The following is a 24,799-nucleotide window of genomic DNA, read 5'->3' as shown; positions in this document are numbered from 1 at the left end:
TTTGTCCAGACTATTCATACTGTAGTTCAGTTTGAAATGATCATACCCGTTATGAAGAGAATGGAGGATGGTGTCTACAGCCATTTCCTGAGAGAATTGTTGATCCAGCCGACTCATATTCTCAATGAGTCCAATCGTTTTGAGAACATGTGGACTTACGGGCTCGCCTTTCTTAAGCTTGGTCTCAAGAATTTGCCTATGAGTCTCGAATCTTTCGACTCGAGCCAGATCTTGGAACATGTTCTTTAACTCACTGATGATCATGAAAGCATCTGAGTTGATGAACGTTTTCTGCAGATCTGCACTCATGGTGGCGAGCATTAGACATTTCACATCCTTGTTGGCATCAATCCAACGATTGAGGGCTGCCTGAGTGACCCCGTCGCCTGCGGCTTCGGGCATCGCCTCTTCCAGGACATACTCCTTTTCTTCCTGCATAAGAACTATTTGCAAGTTCCTTTGCCATTCAAGGAGGTTTTTCCCGCTCAACTTCTCCTTTTCGAGAATTGATCGAATGTTGAATGAATTCTTGTTTGCCATAATTAAAACTACAATTGAAAAGAATAAACAAATAAATAACCATTCACAGTTTCTCTTAATAAACTTAAATTCTAGCATACATGCATAATTCAATGTTCATTAAGCATTATATTCAAGTTATGTGTTCCGGCAGGTGTGAATAAAATGATTCCAAGATCCTAAAATCCATTGAAGAATTAAGCACAGTTTGTCGACTCAATCCTAAAATATCTTAGGTAAGCAAAAACCTTTTGCTAATAGTCTAGAAACTATTCTTGGTTGATAGGCACGTCTAAGAACTTATTAGGTAAACCTATCGATTTTGCCACGACATAAAAGGACTCCTTACTTATATCGTTGAGTTTCACCAAAACTAACATGTACTCACAATTATTTGTGTACCTTGCCCCTTTAGGACCAATAAGTAACACCTCGCTGAGCGAAAACTATTACTAGATTGATGTAAAGGATATCCAAGCAAGTGTATATTTTGGCATGACACCTTTTAACTCAATTTTTAAGTTTGGAACTTAAGGCTCTTACTATGTTGGTTAGATTTTAAGTGAACTAAAATCCTTAATCATGCAACATAATCAAGCCACAATCTCATGCATAATTAAGACATATTTAAAGCAATAAATAACTTAAAGCATGCATAAGATAAATGTGATCTAGTATGGCCCGACTTCATCTTGAAGCTTCAACTTCAAAGTTCGTCTCGAAAATCTCCGTGGGAGGCACCATTTTCTTCAAATAGGATAAGCTATAATTAAACTAATTACAACTATTTGATGGTACGCAGACCATATTTGAATTGAAAAACAATTTTGGTACTTTAGACCAATTACATTCAAATTAATGGTACGCAGACCATATTTTCTATCCTATTTGGGCCATACTAGTCACTTCATAACCTGCAAAACAGTACATATACAATATATACCATTCACCCATTCATTATCATGAATGGCCCACATAGCTGGTTAGTAAAACACGTTATGCATCACATAAATATTTGCAGCAATTAATCAAGGGCACCAATAATCTACAAATTATTCATTCCTTATTAATTCTAATCAAGTTGTTTTAACCTTAAGGATTTGTAGACCTAATCAAGAGTTTATGACTAAAAGGGCTCCCACTTAAACCAATAAATTCATATGCTTTACTAATTTTAAACATAAAAATGTATTTCTAGTCTAACCGGAAACAAACAAATTTAATTAAAATTTAAAGCTCATATAAATTTATAATTGAATCCACATATTTAATTAATTTTCAATCGTATTTAAATTAATTCATGATTTTAATTTAATTAAATAATTAGAATAAATGAAATTTATTATAATTATAATATTCAAAATTAAAATCCAAGAAAATAATTTAAATTATTAATTTTAAAATTAATTAAAATTACGTAAACTAAAATTTTCAAATTAAAATTTTAAAACGATCTAATCGTAACTCAAGGCACGCAACATCACCACGCAACGCACAGCCATAGGCCACACGCACGCAGCCATCGCTGGCCATGTATGCGCAGCCTATGTGCTGCGTCGCATCTGCCACTAGAGGAAAAAAGCTCAAGTGCGGGCTCATTTTAAGGGGTTAAGTGCGGGCTTTTACATGTGCAGCACATGGCTTGCCCGCACTTGATGTTTCTCAAGTGCTGCCAAAATACTGGCAGCACTTGATGCTTCAAGTGCTGCCAATTTACAAAATGAGCCCGCACTTGACAAATTTGGTGCTATGAGCCCGCACTTGACAAAGTTTGTGCTGCCAATTTTGGAAATGAGCCCGCACTTGACAAATTTGGTGCTGCCAATTTTGGAAATTAGCCCGCACTTGACATAAAAATGGGCAGCACAAGCATAAAAAAGAGCCGCACTTGATATATAAATGAGCCGCACTTGATCTAGAAATTTGTTATATAACTGATATCCCTGCTACATATATTATACAATTAGACCACGCCCACTAGTTAACCTCCATACATCACATAAAAAAAGTATCCAATTATATAGATAATTAAATTGAATAGTATGTAATTGTAAATATAAAAATTGATTACATTACAATCCAATTAAAACTAGCATCCATAATCTAAAATTCACTACAAGATAATATCAAAGACAATAAATAATATTGAAGTTTGCCAACTTCTCTCGAACTTCATTTATCTACTCAATGGTAAAAGGTCTCTCCCTCGGATTGTTGAATATCTAAAGAAGATTGACCATCAAGAAAAAAAATATGTTAGTTATATTATAAATATTGTATGGTATAATAAATTAAGACATAATTTGCTCACAACAATGAAATAATGAACCTTATAATAATAAAAATGGTTTATTTCTCTCCTAACTTTCAACCAATGAACCTAAATAAGTATTTTCAACCCTTTGGATGTTTAATATATTTAGTTTTATGTTTCAAACACTCATTCTCACCTACATTGGTCATGTTATGCACATTTAAGGCTCGTTTGTTCATTATAGTTCATATTCTGACTAAAACGGCTTATTTCGCTCCTAACTTACAACTAATCAACTTAAATAAATATTTGAAACCATTTACATCTTCATTAGACTTAGTATAATATTTCAAAGACTTATTCTCACCTACTTTGGTCAACTTATACACATTTAAGGCTCGTTTTATCATTATAGGTCACATTTTAACTAGAATGGCTTATTTTTATTCCAACTTTCAACCAATGAACCTAAATAAGTATTTTAAACCCTTTAGATGTTTAATATACTTAGGTTTATGTTTCATACACTCATTCTCACCTACTTTGGTCATGTTATGCACATTTAAGGCTCGTTTGTTCATTATAGTTCATATTTTGACTAAAATGGCTTATTTCGGTTCCAACTTTCAACCAATGAACCTAAAAAAGTATTTGAAACCATTTACATGTTCATTATACTTAGTATAATGTTTCAAAGACTTATTCTCACCTACTTTGGTCAAGTTATACACATTTATGGCTCGTTTGATCATTATAGGTTAAATTTTGACTAAAATGGCTTATTTCGATCCTAACTTTTAAATAATGAACTTAATTAAGTATTTTAAACCTTTTACATGTCAAATATACTTAGTTTTAACTTTCAAATACTCATTCTCTCACCTACTTTGGACAAGTTATACACATTTAAGGCTATTTTAATCATTATATGCCATATTTGGACTAAAATGGCTTATTTTATTCCCAACTTTAAACGAATGAACCTAAATAAGTATTAAAAACCCTTTACATGTTTATTAGACTTATTTTAATGTTTCTAAGACTCAATATCACCTACTTTGGAGAAGTTATGCACATTTAAAGCTAGTTTGTTTATTATAGGTCGTATTTTGATTAAAATGGCTTATTTCGCTCCCAATTTTGAACGAATGAATCTAAATAAGAATTTTAAACCTTCTGCATGTTTATTAGACTTATTTTAATGTTTCTAAAACTCATTCTCAGGTTATACACATTTAAGGCTCGTTTGATCATTATAGGTCACATTTTGACTAAAATGGTTTATTTCGGTCCTAACTTTCAACTAATGAACTTAAATAAGTATTTAAAATGCTTTACATGCTTAATACACTTAGATTTATGTTCCAGAGACTCATTATCTCCTACTTTTGTCAAGTTATGTACATTTAAGGCTCGTTTATTTATTAAAGTTAGACTAAAATGGCTTATTTCGCTCCTAACTTTCAACTAATGAACTTAAATAAGTATTTTAAACCCTTTACATGTTAAACATACTTAGTTTTATGTTTCATATACTCATTCTCACCTACTTTGGTTAAGTTATGCACATTTAAAACTCGTTTGATCATTATAGGTCACATTTTGACTAAAATGGCTTATTTCGGTTCCAACTTTCAACCAATGAACCTAAACAAGTATTTTAAACCCTTTAGATGTTTAATATACTTAGTTTCATGTTTCATGGATTCATTCTCACTTATGTTAGTCAATTTATGCACATATAAGACTCGTTTGATCATTATAGGTCATATTTTGACTAAAATGAATTATTTCGGTCCCAACTTTCAACTAATAAACCTAAATGAGTATTTTAAACCCAGTACATGTTTAATATGCTTATTTTATGTTTAAAAGGCTCATTCTCACCTATTTTGGTCAAGTTAATCACATTTAAGTCTCGTTTTATCATTATAGGTCACAGTTTGACTAAAATGGATTATTTCGGTCTCAACTTTTAACTAATGAGCTAAATAAGTATTTTAAAACCTTTACATGTTTATTAGACTTATTTTAATGTTTCTAAGACGTAATTTTACCTACTTTGATTAAGTTATACACATTTAAGGCTAGTTTGTGCATTATAAGTCATATGTTGACTAAAATGGCTTATTTCGCTCCTAACTTTCATCTGATGAACCTAAGTAAGTATTTTATACCATGTAAATGTTTTATATTCTTAGTTTTATGTTTCAAAGACTAATTCTCTCCTAATTTGGTCAACTTATGCACATATAAGGCTCGTTTGATCATTACATGTCACATTTTGACTAGAATGGCTTATTTCGTTTCTAACTTTCAACTAATGAAAGTAACTAAGTACTTTAAACCCCTACATGTTTATTAGACTTAGTTTAACGTTTCTAAGACTCATTCTCACCCACTTTGGTAAAGTTATACGTAGTTATTACATAATGTGTACCTTTTCAAGATCTTCGACTTCCGTACAACTTGTGACTATATTGTGCATGAACTTCGTCACGTAGAAGCCTCACTTGGTATTGTCGGTTTGTTGTGCACACTTGGAATCACACAAATAAAATGTATGTAAGACAAAGGTAAGTTTTTGAGCTAATAACTACTAATGAAAATATATAACAATTGAACTCATTTACCTTCACTGATTTCCCATAGTCTTGATCTATTTGCTTGCTTCTTTTCGCTTTCATTTTTCTCTTCTTCGTTTTCCTTGATAGTTGTTTCTTGCAACTCTTTGTCTCTTTTTAGTGATCCAACCACTCACGAACTTGGATTTCAAATCCCTGAAGCTTATGCCCACACCTTTTAGAAATATATCTTTCTTCACTAGATCATTCTCAATATTGAAAGATTCTTCACAAAACAAGAAAACCATTAGTCAGTTTTTTTATTAACCAAAACTCAAATGCAAAGCAAATCAAAGACAGAACGAGAGAAAGAAAGAGATTTAATAGAGCGAGCAAAAACATTGAGCTCGCACAGTAGATCGGAAGCAACAACATATCAGAATCACAATTGCTGATCTTATCTGATGCCGCTGTTGATCTGTTGCCAGCTGATCTTATCTGTTGAATCTGATGTGCTGGAAACAGATCAGCAGCAACAACAACAGTGGATCAGAACAAGAATTGTGAAACTAATCTGCTGGCAACACTGAAACAGGGGGAAGAGAGTGTTTACAATGAAAAGAAAATGTGAAAAGCGGAGGGAAAAGGAAGTTAAACAATGACTTGTAAACGGCAGTGCAAACAATTATAGCCATAAAGCTTGGAAAATACAAGCACAAAATACCTTCAATAGAGTGGATTAGGGCAACCAAATACATTACACGCTCTTCGGTCTTCAAAGGTGCAAATAGGAATTGGTGCACTTACCTATATAAAAATGGACGACCAATCAACCATTAACTCAAAAGTTTCACATATAAAATAGCTCATAAATCAGATATCTATGAAATTTAGGGACAATTTACTTTGACATGAACCACACTCGAAGAAACACGATCCTAAAGATGACTCGGAGAAAGGGTCGCAATCAGAGTAGTTAATACTTTTATATATTGTAGACAACTTCACAATTAACTGTAACCAGAAACACTTTCGGAAAGACAACCAATTTTGGTAGTATAGATTATGATGAGCCCAAGGTCCAGGTAAGCCAAGAATCACATCCCTCATAACTTAGCCAACTGGAAGGGTAAATCAACAATCAATACTTGTTTAAACCTTCATATTATTCAACTCAATTCAAATACAATTATATAAACTTATACATAACTAATCTTCATTAAAACTGGAAATGAAGTTCTTATTTTCAGTTAGGATTAGATGAACCTGAATTTTGATCATTTATACGTATTCCAAAATAGCACTATTGAGGATATACAAATTCCAATAGGAAGAGTAGGAATTGATATCAACTAATTACTGGAACATTGAGGCAATATAATAATAATATAAAAAAGTTATTGTAATTAGATTAATATGTACCTTGTTTTGTAGATTGGTATGCATTTACTACGACTGCATTTACACTTATTTTACAAGTCTGCAGACATACAAAACGAGTTGAATGAGTTGAACAGACCAAGCCAAAGTTCTGCTTGCTAACAAAACACTTAACATAACACCATCTAGCAGACTAACACTTCATTCCTAATAAGTCATACTAATTATTAAGCTGACCAGGAACAAACACATATAAAAACAAAAGACCATCAGGGTAATGGACAAATGAACAGGCATTGGCACTATATGGACATTGGCACTATTATAACCCAATAATATCATACAATATGGACAGGTAAATTTCACAATTCCAGCCAGTTGCCATCGACTTATTGTCACCCCATTGAAATATCCCAGTAATTGATAAATGTATTTGTTGATCAGCTACTTACCATTACCTGTCAAGTTCACATCAAATTCGAAACTAAAATGCATGTTGACATAAGAGTGATATGATAAAAACGGAGAAACAGCGCAAACAGAGGGAAAAAAATCATCCTTCTATACAAACAAACATAAATTTCGTAAAATTTAGACTGAATTTGAAAAAGAAGCAAAAACCAACTACATAGGAGAGGAATCTAGTTGAATTTCCTTACCCAGAAGCTCGAGAAATATATCTTGTTACCGGTGCGATGGCTAAGGCTAGATCTGGAGGTTTAGTTTGATAAAATTAAAAACCAGTCAACAAAAGTACAATTAAATTCACAAAATCCTAGACGCAACAGAGAAGTATAACAGGCTTTGTTTAGGACAACCAAAATCCCACCCGAAATAGAGAAAGCAAAGAATAATTGAATAAAAGTTAGGTTTTAAATTACAAACCTAGAAGTGATAAGGGGAGAGCAGAGCGCGGCAGCGGTGGGGAAAGGAGGAAGAGCATAGCGCAGCGGCGGCGCGGCAGAGGTGGGCGGCACGACAGAGAAGGGTGAGTGTGTGTGCTGTGATTTTCTTCAACGCCGCCCTCTGGCAGAGAAACAAATGTGAGGCAAGGAGCGAAGGAGGAGCGGGAAAATGAAAAAAAAAAACTCGCCCTTGTATTTTTAGATAACTTTGTGCTGCTGGTTTCTAAAATGAGCCCGCACTTGAGTTTAGAGCCCGCAATTGAACTCAAGTGCTGCCAATTTTCTAAAATGAGCCCGCATTTGTGAAAATGTATTTTTTTCTTTTTTTTTTAGTGCTCTCAAGTGCTGCCAATTTACTAAATGAGCCGCACTTGATGGGAAGCACATGATGATTTTTCCTCTAGTGTGTTGCTGCTCACCATCGCAAGGCATCGTCGAAGCACGCTCGCTGCTCACCATCGCTAGGCGCGCGCCAGCGCTCGTCGCACGCGAGCCAGCGCTCGCTGCGCGCGAGGCTTCGATGCAGTCGTAGCGCTCGTCGCACGCGAGCCAGCGCTCGCTGCGCGCGAGGCTTCGATCGCTGCGCGCGAGGCTTCGATCGCTGCACGAGGCAGTGCGCGTTGCACGCGACTGCTCGCTGCCTTGCTCTCGCCCTTGCCCACTCGCCCATCGCACACAGCACACGACACAAGGCAGGGCTGCTGCCTTGTGCTCGTGCACCATAGCCTTGCTCATTGCATTCTTACCGCATGGGCGACGAGCTCCCTTGCTCGTCGTCGCATGCCCGCACTATACAACACCCCTTAAGGGTAACACGTAGCGTCCATTGCTTTGTGCGTGCAAGTTATATGAGCGAATCGCATAAAAATTAAAAATTTTATTTTCAAAATTAATGACAAATTAATAAATCATATTAATTTCATAATTTTAGGGCAAAAAATCGAAAATTTATTAATTAATTGATTTCCGATTAACATGGATTCAAGTCTAGGTCATAAAAATTTAAAATTTAACACAAATTTACAATTTTTATGGTGGTTTTTAATCATAGGTATCTAATTAAATTATTAACTAATTATGAAAATCAAATTAATTCTAAATTATTCCAATTTTCAACAAAGTAATCATAATTACAAATTAGATTGCATAATTAACAAGGCTAGGCATTCAAACTTGTTAAACATATACAGTAGGTCAATCAAAAATTCAAGATTTAACAACAAGAATCGCAAATATTTAATTTAACATCTTAAATTTACAAAATTTTGCGTTCGAAAAACTAAAACCTCCGAAAAGTCATAGTTAGGCTTCGAATTTTAGAAAGCCTTTTACATGCGGAATTGACACAAAAATCACTCGATTTGGATGAGTAACGAAGAAACTGCCGAAAAACTGCGTACATATAATTAAATAAACGCAATTTGCAATTAATTAACAATTACGAAAATTAATCACCCCTTTTAATTCTTGCAAATTTGTAATACTTAACCATTTTTATGTAATTTAGATTATGAAAATAATAAGAGGCTCGTGATACCACTGTTAGGTTATGATACATATGACAAAACATAAATCATGCGGAAAACCTTAATGCCAGGAAACATATTATTTACACATAATCATTTAGCATAATTTAGGAGCATACACTTTGTAGCGTGCTCTCCCTAGCTGCGCCCGAACCGAACAAGAACAAGTCTTTAGTACTCCAAATGTCGTCCCTCCGTAGATAGTCCACAGTACGTCCGGATCCGCCTCAAGTTTGACCAACTAGGATCGCCCTTAAGGTAGTATAGATTTTCGGCTAGGTTAGTGCAAGTGTATGGCTGAATTTTTCTTTCAAAACTTACCCTTTAGAATACTTCAATCGTATCTGTAAATAATGACCCTATGCACTTATTTATAGAGGCATGGAAAAGGAACTGGAATCCTATTAGGATACTAATTAATTTCATTAGAATCCTGCTAGGACTCTATTAAATAAACTTTATCTAATAGTTTTAGGATTTAATCTTTTATCGAATCCCGATAGCTTTAGGATTCGCACACGAGCATCGCACGAGCACCGTACACCCGCGCAGGCCTTACGGCCCACGCTGAGCGCACAGCGCTCGGCCCATGCTGTTGTCCGCGCGCGCCCATGGCTTCGGTTGGGCCTGGCTTGCGTTGGGCCTGGTCGAGGCTTGGCGTGTGTTGGTGATGCGTGTGGCTTGCTGGGCGATGGCCTGGCTTTGTGCTGGGCCTTCGTCTAGCGAGCCTCGTCCGACGCTAATTCGTACGATACGCTTCCGATTAAATTCCCGATTTCGAAATTCATTTCCGATACGAACAATATTTAATATTTCCGATTCCGGAATTAATTTCCGTTTCGAACAAATATTTAAGATTTCCGTTTCCGGAATTATTTTCCGATTCCGATAATATTTCCGATTCTGACAATATTTCTGTTTCCGGCAATATTTCGGATCCCGGCAATATTTTCATTTCCGATAATATTTTCCGATAAGTACCATGTTTCCGTTTCCGGCAACATCTACGACTTCGATAATATTTATATTTCCGATACGATCCATATTTCCGTTTCCGGCAATATCATCGTTTTCGGAGTATTCATTTCTTGCTTGTGACGATCTCAGCTCCCACTGAAACCAAGATCCGTCGATTCCGAATATCCATAGATAGAGTATTTAATGCCATTAAATACTTGATCCGTTTACGTACTATTTGTGTGACCCTACGGGTTCAGTCAAGAGTAAGTTGTGGATTAATATCATTAATTCCACTTGAACTGAAGCGGCCTCTAGCTAGGCATTCAGCTCACTTGATCTCACTGAATTATTAACTTGTTAATTAATACTGAACCGCATTTATTAGACTTAACATTGAATGTATACTTGGACCAAGGGCATTATTTCCTTCACCAATGACATTGTTAGCATGCTTCAGGAACCCATGATTGGAGTAGATTCTATGGCAAACCCACATGAAAAAGGCAGAAATGTTACCAATGGTCCTTGTAATTCTCTTTTCTAATTATTCTGTATGATACTCGTTGGTATTCCTTCATTTATTATTTGTTATACATGTTTCGAGTTTATACCAATTCGGTTGACATGAGTAGGATAGTGAGTACTAGGTAACCTGAAAGTTCAGGCATATTTAGAGGATGTAATGAAAGGATGATAGGTTGGAGATTATGAAGAAGATTGACATTTATGCGTATGAAAGAATAGGAGTAAATTACTCCGATGACTAAGAGACAAAAGATTGAAATTGGAATCAGACAACTAAGGGATAGACTGAGATAGAGAAATTTTTAGTTGCCTATAGTAAGTGCCCAAATATATTTCGAGAAGGAACCATGATAGACCTTTAACAAGAGAACAAGATTTTAGTTTTCAATGAGATGAGAAGATTTAATTTGAGGAAATCATTCTAAGAATAATAACGTGAAAATGTCACCTTGGGAACCCCAATCTTAAGTATAAAGAAACAATAGCGTATGAGTATAAGTTATAGAGAATCAAGCCAAGTTATGTTCATGTGTCCCATATCAATGAAACTGGTACAAAGTATTTTGAAGGTTCGTTGAGCTATTAAGAATATACTAGAGGTTGTGAACCAAATACCATAAAGTTACCTGAAGTTATTTTGGGATTATCAATTGTATGTGAGATCTTGATGAATCACAATTAAGACCCGTGCTTTGATACATTTAGTAAACTTGCCTATGGATAGTTTAGGATTTATGGAGAACCCTAAGAAATAAATTTGAGGAAAATACAGGAGTTCGTGAAGTTTTGAAATATGTCAAGTTGGCAAGAAAGTAGTTTCGAAGGCTATGAAATGGCAATCTAGAGTGAACAACCTAGACTAATCTATGCTAAAGTATCTACCGTATATTTTGAGTATATGTAGAAATCTCAACCAGGCTATGTTAAAGGATCGAGTCGCGTAATTTGGGCTGGGCCCTCCATTGTTGAAAGAATTTGAACTAGGAGAAAAGATGTTGAACACCATTGTTTTAAAGTGAATCAAAGAAACGCATGTTGAAGGACTAAAAGATGATTGATATGCCTCTATTAAGGAAGCTAAGAAGTTAAGCAGAAATGTTATGAACCCAACATGAGTTATGATAAAAGACCCATATGAGTTGACACATGGATAAGATCTTGAGGATTCTACCAAAATAAGTTATCAAGAATTAATCTGTCAATAAGGTTGATAATATCAATGAATGTTAGAAATTCGAAAAGAATGATTGAGGATTGCAATGGAATTGAGATTAGAAAATCAACATATGACATTTCTATAGGACCAGGTAATCTGAACTAAGTTTTCTAGAAGCTAGATTGTTTCTGATAAAGGCACGCTTGATGGCTTAGCATTCTTCGAAAAATCCGAGGTTTGTTGACTTAAAATATAAAGGATAAGTAGCAACCTCACATGTCTAGCGACGTATCTTTAGTCACGTGATTGGACTCAAACCCCTGCAACGAACGTAGTCAACAAAGTTATTTAACGTAGCAGAAAAGATCGAAGATCGAAATCAAAACGAATCAAGTAATGAAAGTCAACGCAAGATCCCTGCAGTAAAGGAGCCTAATAACAAACGAAAACGAAATATCTTCAAATAGTTGCCTAAGAACGATATGATGTACGAATCTCCATGTTTTCTGTGAATGTGTAATGTATCAACCATGCTTATGCGTGAAATCAAATGATTGGTTATGACATGTATGTTTTCGATTAGTGAATGGGGAATAGAACAATTAAATATGACTCGTATGATTTTAAGAATGGCAAGTTCGACTGAGCTCCAGTTTCGAGGACGAAACTTTTTCTAAGGGGGTAAGGATGTAATACCCCGAAATTTTTAAACATGATTTTATTAAAATTAAAAATATTTATTAGCTTGATTTTGTTTTAAATAATTACGAATAATCGAATTTCGTTATTTTAATCGTTTTTACGATTTATTTTAAACGATAAATTTATAAGCGAAAATTTATTTATTTTTCGTTAACGATAATTTTTATAAAGAATTATTTTAATTAAACATTTCTATTTTTAGTAAGTTTCAAAAATAGCAACAATTTCTGAATTTTTAGCCAAATAATGTGGAATTATGAAATTGCCCTTAAAAGAGCCAAAATCCTCTTTTCCCTTTTTCTGCTTGCTTTCCACGTACAAATGAGTGAAGAAATTTTCTTCCTTCTCCTCTTCCCTTGCTCGCCACGTACAAAGCAAGAGGAAACATTTTTCTTCCTTCCTCTCTTTCCCTCAATTCAGTCCATGTTCATTCCTTCCCATTCACTCTACATGGATACAAATTCAGTTTCTATTTCCTAATTGAAATTCAATATCAAAAATCAAAACAACAACCAATTTCACCCCCTTTTGTTTTCTCTGATTCGGACCAACCACCACCACCATAACCACTGTGACCACAGCCGTCCACCACCATTATCACCACCACCCAGCAACCATCTCAACCACCTTGACCACCGTCGCCCCCAGCACCACCGCACACCCACCGTACCTCCTCCTGCTATTTCCCTCCTTCGCAACTCCCCCTGCCACTCCCCTGCTTTCCTTTTCTCTCCTCCGGCACGCCACCACAACCAGCATCCAGCCCTACCACTCTGCTTCTCCGGTCGACCACCACCACCACGCAGCAGACCCACCTCTCAGCCCCGCCTTTTCTCGTTCCCTCTCGCACTCCCCTCCTTTTTCTCCCACTTATCCGCGAACCGCAGCCACGCGGCCAGCATCGCCCAGCCACGCCGGCGTTTCCCATCGCCGACCACCGAGCCCAGCCACCCCCCCTTCCTCTCCTTTCCCCTTCGTGCCCCCTTGCGTCGTGCACCCCCCTTCCCCTGCTCGTGCTCTTCTCCCAGGAACCAAAAACCAGAAATTCAATTTTTAAAACTTTGGTTTTTATTTATTTATTTTTTTACTCAAACCAATTTAAGGTTGGGCCAATTGAATTGGGCCTTTGGTAAGTTAAGATCTGAATTGCATTTTCAGATTTGCTCATTAATAATTTGCTTGCCTTAATAAATTTTGATAACTTAGTTATTTTCTAATAAAATTGTTTATTATTTTTCAAGTAGAAAATGTATATATTGAATTTTCGGTTTTACTAAAATAAAGTAACTAACTTGAATTAATAAAAATGGAATTTAAATAATATTTTTATGAAAATCTATTTATAAAAATATATATGCATTTTGATTGAAAATTCGATTAATAATAATATTAAGTTAAATTTCGAAATTATGTTTTATTAAAAATTCGTTATTTATAAATTCATTACTTATAATTTTTTTATAAAATATTGATTTAAAATTATTTATCGATTTAGTACTAATTCAATCATTTATTATTTTGAAAGAAATTGGACTCGGAGCTCAGGACGAACAAACCAAGGAAAATCCTTAGCGAAATCGTGGAAGTGAGGTAACGGCTATTGCTAGTACCCGCAATTCCCTTATAAATGCGATTATGAAATTACAACGTTATGATTGATTTATGAACTGAATGTTTTGACATGTTTTATTGAATTGCGGGAAATGAATTATGTTTTGATTGAATTATTTATTATAATATGATTGATTGAAATTAAATTCTTATAAAATGATATTTATAAGAAACCATGAAGGAAATGATGTTTCTATGATGCCAGGAAAGAAAAACTAGATTGAGATCAAGAAAAACTTATGGTACTTGAAAAGGTACATAGGAATAGTTCTTGATTCAAGGAAATAAAGATATGCTGAATATTGATGCTACACGCATAAACACTGGCAAAGGATCAATCAAGGTCCCTTTGGAGTTAACCATTGGCAAAGACGAGCTAAAAAGTATCGTGTTTTGAAATGGCAACATGGATTGAAAACCATGAGTTGTTGCGTGGGAAATTAAATATTAATGTTTTAAAATACAACTGGAAAGTCTTCCACATATCCGTGAACTGGTTGGATAAGCAAATCCAAACAAAGCATCACTAGCAACCTATACAGTTGAAGTAAATGTACTTACTGCCTAAGAAGCAATGAAACAGAGTTGTTTACGTAAAGAGTTCTTCACTGAAGTTGGGTAGATCACATGTCTGTTGACTTAATGGTTCTTCATTGCAAAATGCATAGAACCACTATTGAAATAAGAAAGACTAGATCACATAATAAACAAACTCAAAAGATATTATCATCCTATCTCAAAAGACATTCGATGAAAGGAATATTAAGATTGGCAAAGCATGATAACTAAACCTATGCTACAAGTGAGAAGCAACACTCACATTGTAGCACTGGAACTCAAGCATAGCTTTGAAATCCATGAACTGTTTTAAAGATGGGTTAGAGGCCCATGGTTGTAAAACATTGGGGTTGAACATTTATCATATATGAAATGTATTTTCATATTCCATCTAATCTTGGTTTAGTATTAAATGATGAGTCCTTTCAATTTGACAATATATTCAAGGTAGACTGTCAGGATCAGTCCTGTGACTAAGAAATGTCTATCAAGTGAACTTGAATGTCAAAAGTTGAGAATGGTCCCTGGTCGGAAGTTTTCTATAAAGGTGGACGCATAGAAAACGCTAGACAACTAGAATGCAAGATGACTAGTAGTTCTGTTTCTTGAACTATGTGGACATGGCAATGTCGCAATCATTTATGAAACTTTACTGTAAGAGATGAAAATCTGTCATAAGTAAATTTCATTAAAATTATTAGACACTAATCCTCAATACCTGAGTGATTTGAGATTACTTGTTTGAGAACTGGTTACTTTGACGTTGTCAACCGTCGCACCGTAAAAGGAGGCTATAACAGCAACGCTCGGGTAATCACCTATCAAACGAAGTCTAATCTCAAGATCGCAAGATTGGGATTGTCCTCCCATAAATCGGGATGAGATGCTGAAAGTTGTACAAGGCCACTCGGAGAGCTAGAAACTGTAAAATGCATGGCCGTGCTCAGATGAATCATAGGCTATGATTATCTGTTTATTTGATCAGTTGAACTCTGAAATCGAGAAATACCTCTAGACATAATAAGGATGACAACTCTTACCTTATGTTCATGAGCAAGCATCAAGCGACAAAGGAATTAGGAAATGCACACTTGTCCCTAAGAACAAGTGGGAGACTAGAGGAAATAATGCCCTTGGTCCAAGTATGCATTCAATATTAAGTCTAATAAATGCGGTTCAGTATTAATTAATTATACAAGTTAATAATTCAGTGAGATCAAGTGAACTGTATGCCTAGCTAGAGGCCGCTTCAGTTCAAGTGGAATGAATGATATTAATCCACAGCTTACTCTTGACTGAACCCGTAGGGTCACACAAATAGTACGTGAACGGATCAAGTATTTAAGTGAATTAAATACTCCATTTATGGATATTCGGAATCGACGGATCTCGGTTCCAGTGGGAGCTGAAATCGTCAAAAGGAAAATTATGAATACTCCGGAAACGATGATATTGCTGGAAACGGAAATATGGATCGTATCGGAAATATAAATATTATCGAAGTCGTAGATGTTGCCGGAAACGGAAACATGGTAGGTATCGGAAAATATTATCGGAAATGGAAATATTACCGGTATCGGAAATATTGCCGGAAACGGAAATATTGTCTGAATCGGAAATATTATCGGAATCGGAAATAAATTCCGGAATCGAAAATATTAAATATTTGTTCGAAATGGAAATTAATTCCGGAATCGGAAATATTAAATATTGATCGAATCGGAAATGAATTCCGGAATCGGAAAATTAATCGGAAGCGCGACGTACGACATAAACATCGGACGAGCTTGCTAGACGCAAGGCCCAGCACGAAGCCAGGCCTGCGCCTAGCGAAGCCCGCGCACAGCAGGCGAGCCAGCATCCCGCCAAGGTACGCAAGGCCCAGCCAAGCAAGCACGCAAGGCCAGGCCCAGCATGCGGCAAGGCCAGCAAGCTGGCGCGCCCCTCATGGGCTGCGTTGCAGCTGCTATCCAACCCATCGCGCGCGCGGGCATGCCCCTCATGGGTTGTTCGTGCTTGTTGGTGTGTTCGTGCATGTTACGAATCCTTAAGCTTCTAGGATTTATCCGATTATACTATTTTCCTGAAACTACTAGAATTGGTTGTTGAGTCAAACACTAAATTAATAGATTTAATTAGAATCTAATTCTAATAGAATTAGATAAGTTGAATCCTAGTAGGTTTCTAGTTCCGATAATCCCACCCTATAAATAGGTGATGGCAATCACAATTTATGTATATACATCAATTCAAGTATTCATATAGTTTCAAGTTAAAAACTAAAGTTAATAATTTGCCACAAAATTATAAACGAATAACATAATACCTTAGGCTAAATTCTAGTTAATTGAATCTAAGGCGGATCCGAAGATGGTGTGGACTATCTACGGAGGGACTACACTTGGAGTCCTAAACTTGTTCTTGTTCGGTTCGGGAGCAGCTAAGGAAGGCACGCTTCGAATGTATGCATCTTAAATTATGCTAATTGTTATGTGGCAATTAATTTGGACTCCTGGCTTTATGGTTTTTCCGCATGAAATATATGTTTTATATTTGTCATAACCTAACACAAACAATTTTTTAGGGTCCCGTTTGGAAAGACCAAAAATGACTCTATTGTGGATAAGGCATTGAATCTTAGAAACGGATGGGTGAGATCCGGGCAAGGAAACGAGATGCTTATTTTGCGAACTTTAGAAATTGAATTCGAGTACATGGCGAGAAGCATTTTTGGATAACACTAGTCATGACACTATGTTGGTTTGAACATGCATTCACTCATTTAGGACATGAAATTTTCTACTTGTACGTGATCACTTGCTTTAAGGTAATTTAAAGGAACCTAAGGCCGGTTTGTCCAAGAATTATCTTTGTTAAGCGTGATGTGACCTTTTGTATATTTGTAGAATTTAGCATGTGAGGTGATGAAAGCAATAAACAAGTAAAGCATCATCACAATAAGTAAAGGAATTATTAAAAGTGCGTACAAAACCACATCACCTTAAAATAAGGTGAGTAAAGAGTGCGGAATCAAAATAGCAAGAATAAAGGTGCAATATTGAAATGCGGTATTGAAAGGTGCGATATTGAAATGCGTTTTTGAAATTGCGATATTGAAATGACGATATTGAAATTGCGATATTGAAATTGTACTATTGTATTTGAGATCCGAACGCCAAACGACTACTTAATAATAAGTGCGTCCGACACAGATTCAATTCTAAAAATCTCAACTTTAGGATAAGTTGTTCATCCCAAAGTGTCTTAGATTTTGATTATTGAAATTGAACTTTGAATATTGGACTTTGAATATTGAATCTTGAATATTGAACTTTGTATATTGAATGTTGAACTTAGGAGGCTAAATGTTTAAAGTCCAAATCTTCTAATGTGAAAAAGATCTCAACTTTAATGTGGTCCATAACTTTGACATTGATTCTAGTTTAAGGAAGTGATTACGAACAACCTTAAACATTATAGACTCCATAACTTGTATTTGAATCATAAAAAGGTTTTAATTTTGTAAAAATCTGTGATTGTTGTAAGTAACACTTTCAAGAGTAAAATTGTCAACTTTACTAATCATTTTTGAAATAAAGATTGAATCTTGTATGGCATAACGGAAGTGGTGTTTTGGAAAATCATTTGGAGAGGGTTTCAAGAGTGAAACCTCCCAAAGATGACACCTTTAGCATTGTTTTTCCCAGTTAATCAAGGGTATGAACCCTAATGATAACATCATAGGATTTTGGATTTAGAAAGGTAGAGGACTAGAAAACATTGTAGATTTGAGTAGGGATTCGGAATTACCTAGTTAGGGTTAGGTTGGATTTCCTATTAGTGCTCCCAATTTCTTAAATGCTTGAAATTGTATAGGAATTTGTAGTTTAGAATAGAATTTTGTATTTTGATTTTGAAAGCAGATTTTGAAATTACGACGTTCTGTTTTTTATTTGCTGCCCTAAAGTGATTGGACATGAGGGCTTAAATAGCAAATTAGTCGGCTAACATCCAAAAGCCACCTGCGCAGGGCCCTGCGCCAGGCGCAGGTGATGTGGCTCAAGAAATGCCAAAGCAAGGACGATGACGCGTCCTTACATTTGTCTCTTATGGATGTACCTTTGTGCGAATTGTACGAAGTTGGCACGTAGTGAATGCTTAATGATTAAGGCTTTGATTTTGCGACTAAAAACAAGCCGTTTTTGGGTTTGAACTCGGTTTTTACGAGACGGGGCCAGGCATGCTCGGTTTTGTGGGTCGGCGCCCGAATTTGGTTTGCCTAGTGTCATTTTGACTAGAAAAGGCCTTTTAAAGCCAATGGAGAGGTCCATTGGGTGAGATTGTGTTTGGATTTTGAAATTGATTTTCGGAAATTGAATTTTGTACCGAGTTCCGAAATGGGAACGGGCTCGGGGATTGGACTTTGGATTTTGAATTTTGGATTTTGAATTTTGGAATACATTTTAGCAATTGGGACTTCCGCACGGAGTTGCACCAACCACCTAGCAAGGATAATAATATCGTCATCATCCCATTAGGGGAGACACGATTTAGGTAGAGCCGTTGGGTTCACTATAGACCAAGTTCTTGGAACGACACCTATATCCAAAGCACCATATATAATGTCACCTCATGAAATGAGCTAATTAAAGACCCAGTTGCAAGTGTTGTTCGATAAGGGGTATATTAGGCCTAGTGTATCACCGTGGGGAGCTCTTGTGTTGTTTGTTAAGAAGAAAGATGGGAGTATGAGGTTGTGCATTGATTATAGAGAGTTGAACAATGTAAACATCAAAAACATGTATCCTTTTCCTAGGATATATGACCTATTTGACCAATTGAATGGGGCAAGTGAGTTCCCGAAGATCGATCTGCGTTCGGGGTATCACCAGTTGAGGGTAGCTGATAAGGATATACCTAAGACTGCATTTAGGACTCGTTATGGTCTTTATGAGTTTATACTAATGCATTTTGGGTTAACCAATGCACCTTCCATCTTCATGGATTTGACGGGGCCCGGCATGATCGGTTTTGTGGGTCGGCGCCCGAATTTGGATTGCCTAGTGTCATTTTGACTGGAAAAGGCCTTGTAAAGCCAATGGATATGTCCATTGGGTGAGATTGTGTTTGGATTTTGAAATTGATTTTCGGAAATTGAATTTTGTACCGAGTTCCGAAATGGGAACGGGCTCGGGGATTGAACTTTGGATTTTGGATTTTGGAATACATTTTAGCAATTGGGACTTCCACACGGAGTTGCACCAATATGTTGTTCATACACACATTTGAACTAGGAAATGTCAAAAAAGGAGTAATCTTTGAGGGGATTTCATACTTGAAACTCCCCCTCAAATGATCATCCAAACTCCTTCTACAAATTTCAAGTTTCAATCTTTATGCTTTGATTTCAAAAAACATGATTAGTAAGTTGAAGCTTTCACTCTTGAGAGTATTCCTTACAACAATCATCTTCAAATTTTCAAAAACCACAACTTTATACAAGTTCAAGCATGTTTGGAAAAATGCAAACCCTTTTCCAAACTAGAACACATGAACCCTCATTTTGGGTGTTCAAATGAAAATCCTACCTTCAAGATTCAATGATGTTTAAGCTTGTTTGTAATCACTTCCTTAAACTAGAATCAATTTCAAGTTACAGAGCATATTAAAGGTGAGGCATTTTTAACATTAAAAGGTCTACTCTTTGAGATTCAAGACTCCTAATTTCAATATTCAAATTCAATATTCAAGTTCTACATGCAAGTTCAATATTCAAGTTCTATTTCAATAATCAAAATCAAAGATGCTTTATGATGAGCAACTCATCTAAACTTGAGATTTTTAGAATTGAATCTGTGTCGGGCACACTTATTATTAAGTAGTTGCTCAGCGTTCAGATCTCAAGTACAATAATACAATTTCAATATTGCCTTTCAATATCGCACATTTCAATACCGCATTTCAATACCGCAATTTCAATACCGCAATCTCAATATCGCAATTTCAATACTGCATTTCAATATCGCACTTTCAATATCGCACCTTTACTTATACAAGTTCAATTCCGCACTCTTTACTCACCTTTTTTTCAAGGTGATGTGGTATTGTACGCATTTTAATAATTCCTACTATCTTGTGATGATGCTTTATGTGTTTATTGCTTTTATCACCTCACATGCTAAATTCAATAACATACCAAGGTTACGTTACGCTTAACAAAGATAATTCTTGGACAAACCGGCCTTAGGTTCCTTTAATTAACTTTAAATCAAAGTGACCACGTACAAGTAGCAATTTCTATGCCCTAAAGTGCATGTTCAAACCAACTTAGAGTTATGACTAGGATTATCCGAAAATGATTCTTGTCATGTATTCGAATACAATTACAAAAGCTCGCAAAATAAGCACTTTGTTCACTTACCCGGATCTCACCCATCCGTTTCTAAGATTCAATGCCTTATCCATGAGAGTCAACTTTGGTCCTTCCAAACCGGACCCTTAAATATTGTTTGGTGGCAACTCCTTCGAAATTCAAAAACCAAAAAAAACCCGTAGGGAAATTCAAAATAAAAATATCCGCCGGAACGGGAAAAACACCCCCTACATGGAGGAAGAAGCTTGTGTTGGTTTTATTTTAGACATGGAAGAAGCATAAGATTTAAACAAAGTTTCCAAAACAACCTTGATTATAGAGATCGCACAATCCAATTAACATAAAACATCGTATTCCTAGGGTGAAGGATTACACCCATAAACACCAAAACATTAATATTCTAAACATTTCCATAATATTTGTCATATTTTGCCTTTATTTGAGTTGTCATTTTCCTAAGACCTTCATCATCTTCTTCCATGCATGATGTAATCATATAACCATTCTCATAAATCTCATGCACATAAGTGTTGGAAGTCACATAACCAGAACCCGCTATTCTCAATATTGCTTCATGGAAAATGCCTAAGAATTGAAATATGTTACAAACCTAATTCCAATCTTCTTCTGTCTGAATGCCATCATAATTCCTAAGTTCCTTAAAGCAAGAAGAATCTTTCAGGCACAAACTAGCAAAAGACTTTTTAAATTTTATAGCAAACTCAAGCATTAAAAAAGTAGTATTCCATCTTGTTGCCACATCCAAAACAACAAGACTTTTACTTTCCTCTTTCTCTTCCATTATGCATGCTTTGAACTTTAGAAGCATAGCAGGAGAAGACCAAACAAACCATACAAGAGCACGAACTTTTTTCACAGATTTATTAACATCATCCAAACCATCTCTCAAAATCAAATTGATAATATGATCTGCACATCTTATATGCAAATATTGACCCTCTAACACACTAGACTGTCGAATGTTAAGTCGCCTTCTTAGGGAATTAATCTAGATCATTAGAGCTTCCATTATCTACAGTAATAGTCAAAAATTTTATCAAACCCAACTCATTCAAACACTTTTCAAACGCTTTACCAATTATTTGCCCGGAATGACCGGTAATAGGACAAAAAATAATAATCTTCTTATGCATAGTCCAATCATCATCAATGAAATGAGCAGTCAAGCACATATAGCTTAGATTTTGACTTGAAGTCCAAGTATTAGTGGTTAGACAAACCTTGGATTTCAAGTTCTGGAAAAAAGTTTTCAATATTTTTCTCTCTTCAACAAATAGACTATAACAATCTCGAGTAAGAGTAGTACGTGAAGGATAATAAATTGAGGATAAAATGATTTGCAAAATTCATGAAAACCTTCACGTTCTACAAAAGAAAAAGGCAATTCATCTACAACAATCATTTTTGCAAGACTATTCCTACACTTATCGTGATCAAACTGCATAATGTAGGAACAATAACAGTTTCAAGTATCCCATCCTCATTAACTATTGTTTTCGTCTATAGTTCGATCAACTTTTTTCCATATCCATATTGGGAGGTTACATTTTGCATATATTAATACGATATTTTAATGGAGAGATTCCATTAATAGTTGCACAACCAATAAGGGACTTACAATTATTGCAAGAAGCGACAATAGGATCATCGGTCTCATGAAAATGATCCCACTATTTTGATGTTTTCTTCCGCTTGCAGTTCTTAATTGGGCTCCTTATTGCCAGCACTACAAGGTCTTTTTCTCGTATTTTTAGTTTGCCATTCTTCCTATAATTCATCATCATAGTCATCGGGATCTTGATTATCATCAAAACTTGATGGATCATTCTACAAAGTACAACACAAAAAGAAAAGCTGAGTTAGCTAGAGAATGAGAATGAATCATGACTAATTGATTAGGGATAAAACACTAACACTGAGAAATTTCTAAACTTTGTAAATGCAAATCAACCTCGGCATCTCTCCAGTAGGCATAAAGTTTCCAATTTAGCCAACTATTCTACTTTAAAAAATCACTTAAGGTAGTTTTACATAATAGCTTCTCATGTTAACTGATTTTCAAAGTCATAAAATATAAGTTTTACAAACACATAATAAAAGTCCAATAATATGTAATTGATAAACAATAGTATCGAACTACCGCTAACGAGTAACGAGCATCAAAATCAAAACCAAATACGATGTTCATAAAACCAAATACGATGTTCATAAAACCAAATCAAAACCGAGTACCGAGCATCAAAATAAAAATCAAACCCGAGTACCGAGCATCAAAATCAAAACCAAATACGAGCATCAACATGAAGATTATACTCCATTCAATAAATGATGTTCATAAAAGTAAGAAAATCATAACCAAATACGAATTGCAACACCCAAAGACCCATAAAAAGGAATTAATAACATATCAACCATTTTACAAACCCAAAATAAAACGAAAATGCAGATCGAAATGAAATTAAACCCAAATAAGAACAATATACAAATTAATCAATTAATTGAATTAAATAGAGAAAATTGTGACTCCATTGTTGAATACTTACAAAATAGAGAGAGTACTTACTCGTGACTCCATCGTTGTCGCCGTTCAGTGAGAGTGGGATGGTGAACTGGTGGCGGTGTTGCGCCGAGCGGGTGAGGTTGTGAGAGTGCGACGGACAGAGAGAGTGCGAGGGATAGTGAGAGTGGCTGGTACGTGGCACCGTGGTGGGTGGCTGCCACTACCTGCCTGGCTGTCGTGGTTGGTACTCTGGTAGGTGGTGGGTGGCTTAGTGAATATTAGGGTTTACTAGTGAGAGTAGAGAAGGAGAGTTGAGTCAAAGAAAGAAAGAAATGGAGCAGTGCAAAATCGAAGCCCACTGCCCAAAAGAAATTTACAGTTTTTTATATTTTACTTTTTAAAATATTTCGGATTTCAATAAGGAAAAAGCTTGATCCGTATCCGATCCAAAAATCCGAATTTTTTTCGAATGTTCGATCCGAAATATCCGAAACCTTAAATTCGGATCGGATATCCGAAATTTTGGATCGGATAACGAATTTTTGAATCGTATATTTTTGTACACCCCTAATGGTATCAGAGCAACCATGTGACCGCGTGCTGATCGTGGATAATTAATCCAAGGTTAGTCGCCTAACGGGGGAGGATTCTGGATCTATATCACCGGAGCTACCAACAAGTCGTCAAGCGTAATAATGGAGTCTCCAATACGTGATTTGTGTCCAGGCTAGATGTAACATTGGGGCTACCCACATCTCGTTAGGCGTAATAGTGGATTTCCTAGGATTCCAGGCACAACGAGGGCGTTGTCGTTCCCAAGTGGAGGTGTACATAATACCCCTCATGATTTCTTAATGGAATTTAATATACTACTTATAACAACAAGATGCATTTTCTTTTAGAGATCTCATTTCTTAAGAAACTCTATAGTTAAGCTTGCTTGGCTAGGAGAAATATTAGGATGGTGACCTCCTAGGATGTTTTCCCAGGGTGAATATGAGTGAGGACAATATTAATGTCTAATAAAAGGAGATTTTTTATAGGTGTTGATTTAAAGAATGTAGCCGAAAGTGATGTATGTGTCATATTTTCCGGATGAATTTATCAAAGATCTCCTTTAATTTGTATATAATTTGTGTAATACGAAGTATATAATTTCCATAATGCGCACTGTATATTTATATTCTATATCATTTTTTTTATATAGTTTCACGATTCTATATACTTCCTCCGTTCCGGAAATAT

At 35.6% G+C, this 24,799-nt stretch overlaps 1 long non-coding RNA gene across 12 annotated transcripts; it reads right to left on the bottom strand.

Moving 5' to 3' along the window:
- Positions 1 to 2,514: 2,514 nt before the first annotated feature.
- LOC110776559 (uncharacterized) lies at positions 2,515 to 24,393 on the bottom strand. Of its 12 annotated transcripts, XR_008932348.1 has the most exons (11): positions 23,618 to 24,393; positions 22,673 to 22,881; positions 12,061 to 12,109; positions 9,268 to 9,400; positions 7,603 to 7,743; positions 7,377 to 7,428; positions 6,760 to 6,817; positions 6,062 to 6,144; positions 5,407 to 5,623; positions 5,214 to 5,312; positions 2,515 to 2,741 (listed from the first exon to the last, which is right to left on the bottom strand). It is a non-coding gene; the product is annotated as an uncharacterized lncRNA (long non-coding RNA). The 12 variants fall into 12 exon arrangements; XR_008932346.1 differs by lacking the exon at positions 12,061 to 12,109 and having other exon boundaries at positions 23,618 to 24,392; XR_008932353.1 differs by lacking the exons at positions 6,760 to 6,817; positions 12,061 to 12,109 and having other exon boundaries at positions 23,618 to 24,392.
- Between the last annotated feature and the right edge of the window lie 406 nt (positions 24,394 to 24,799).

This window comes from Spinacia oleracea, chromosome 4, assembly GCF_020520425.1.
Source record: "Spinacia oleracea cultivar Varoflay chromosome 4, BTI_SOV_V1, whole genome shotgun sequence".
NCBI classification, from domain to species: domain Eukaryota; kingdom Viridiplantae; phylum Streptophyta; class Magnoliopsida; order Caryophyllales; family Amaranthaceae; genus Spinacia; species Spinacia oleracea.
This window is presented reverse-complemented; position numbering and strand designations above follow the sequence as displayed.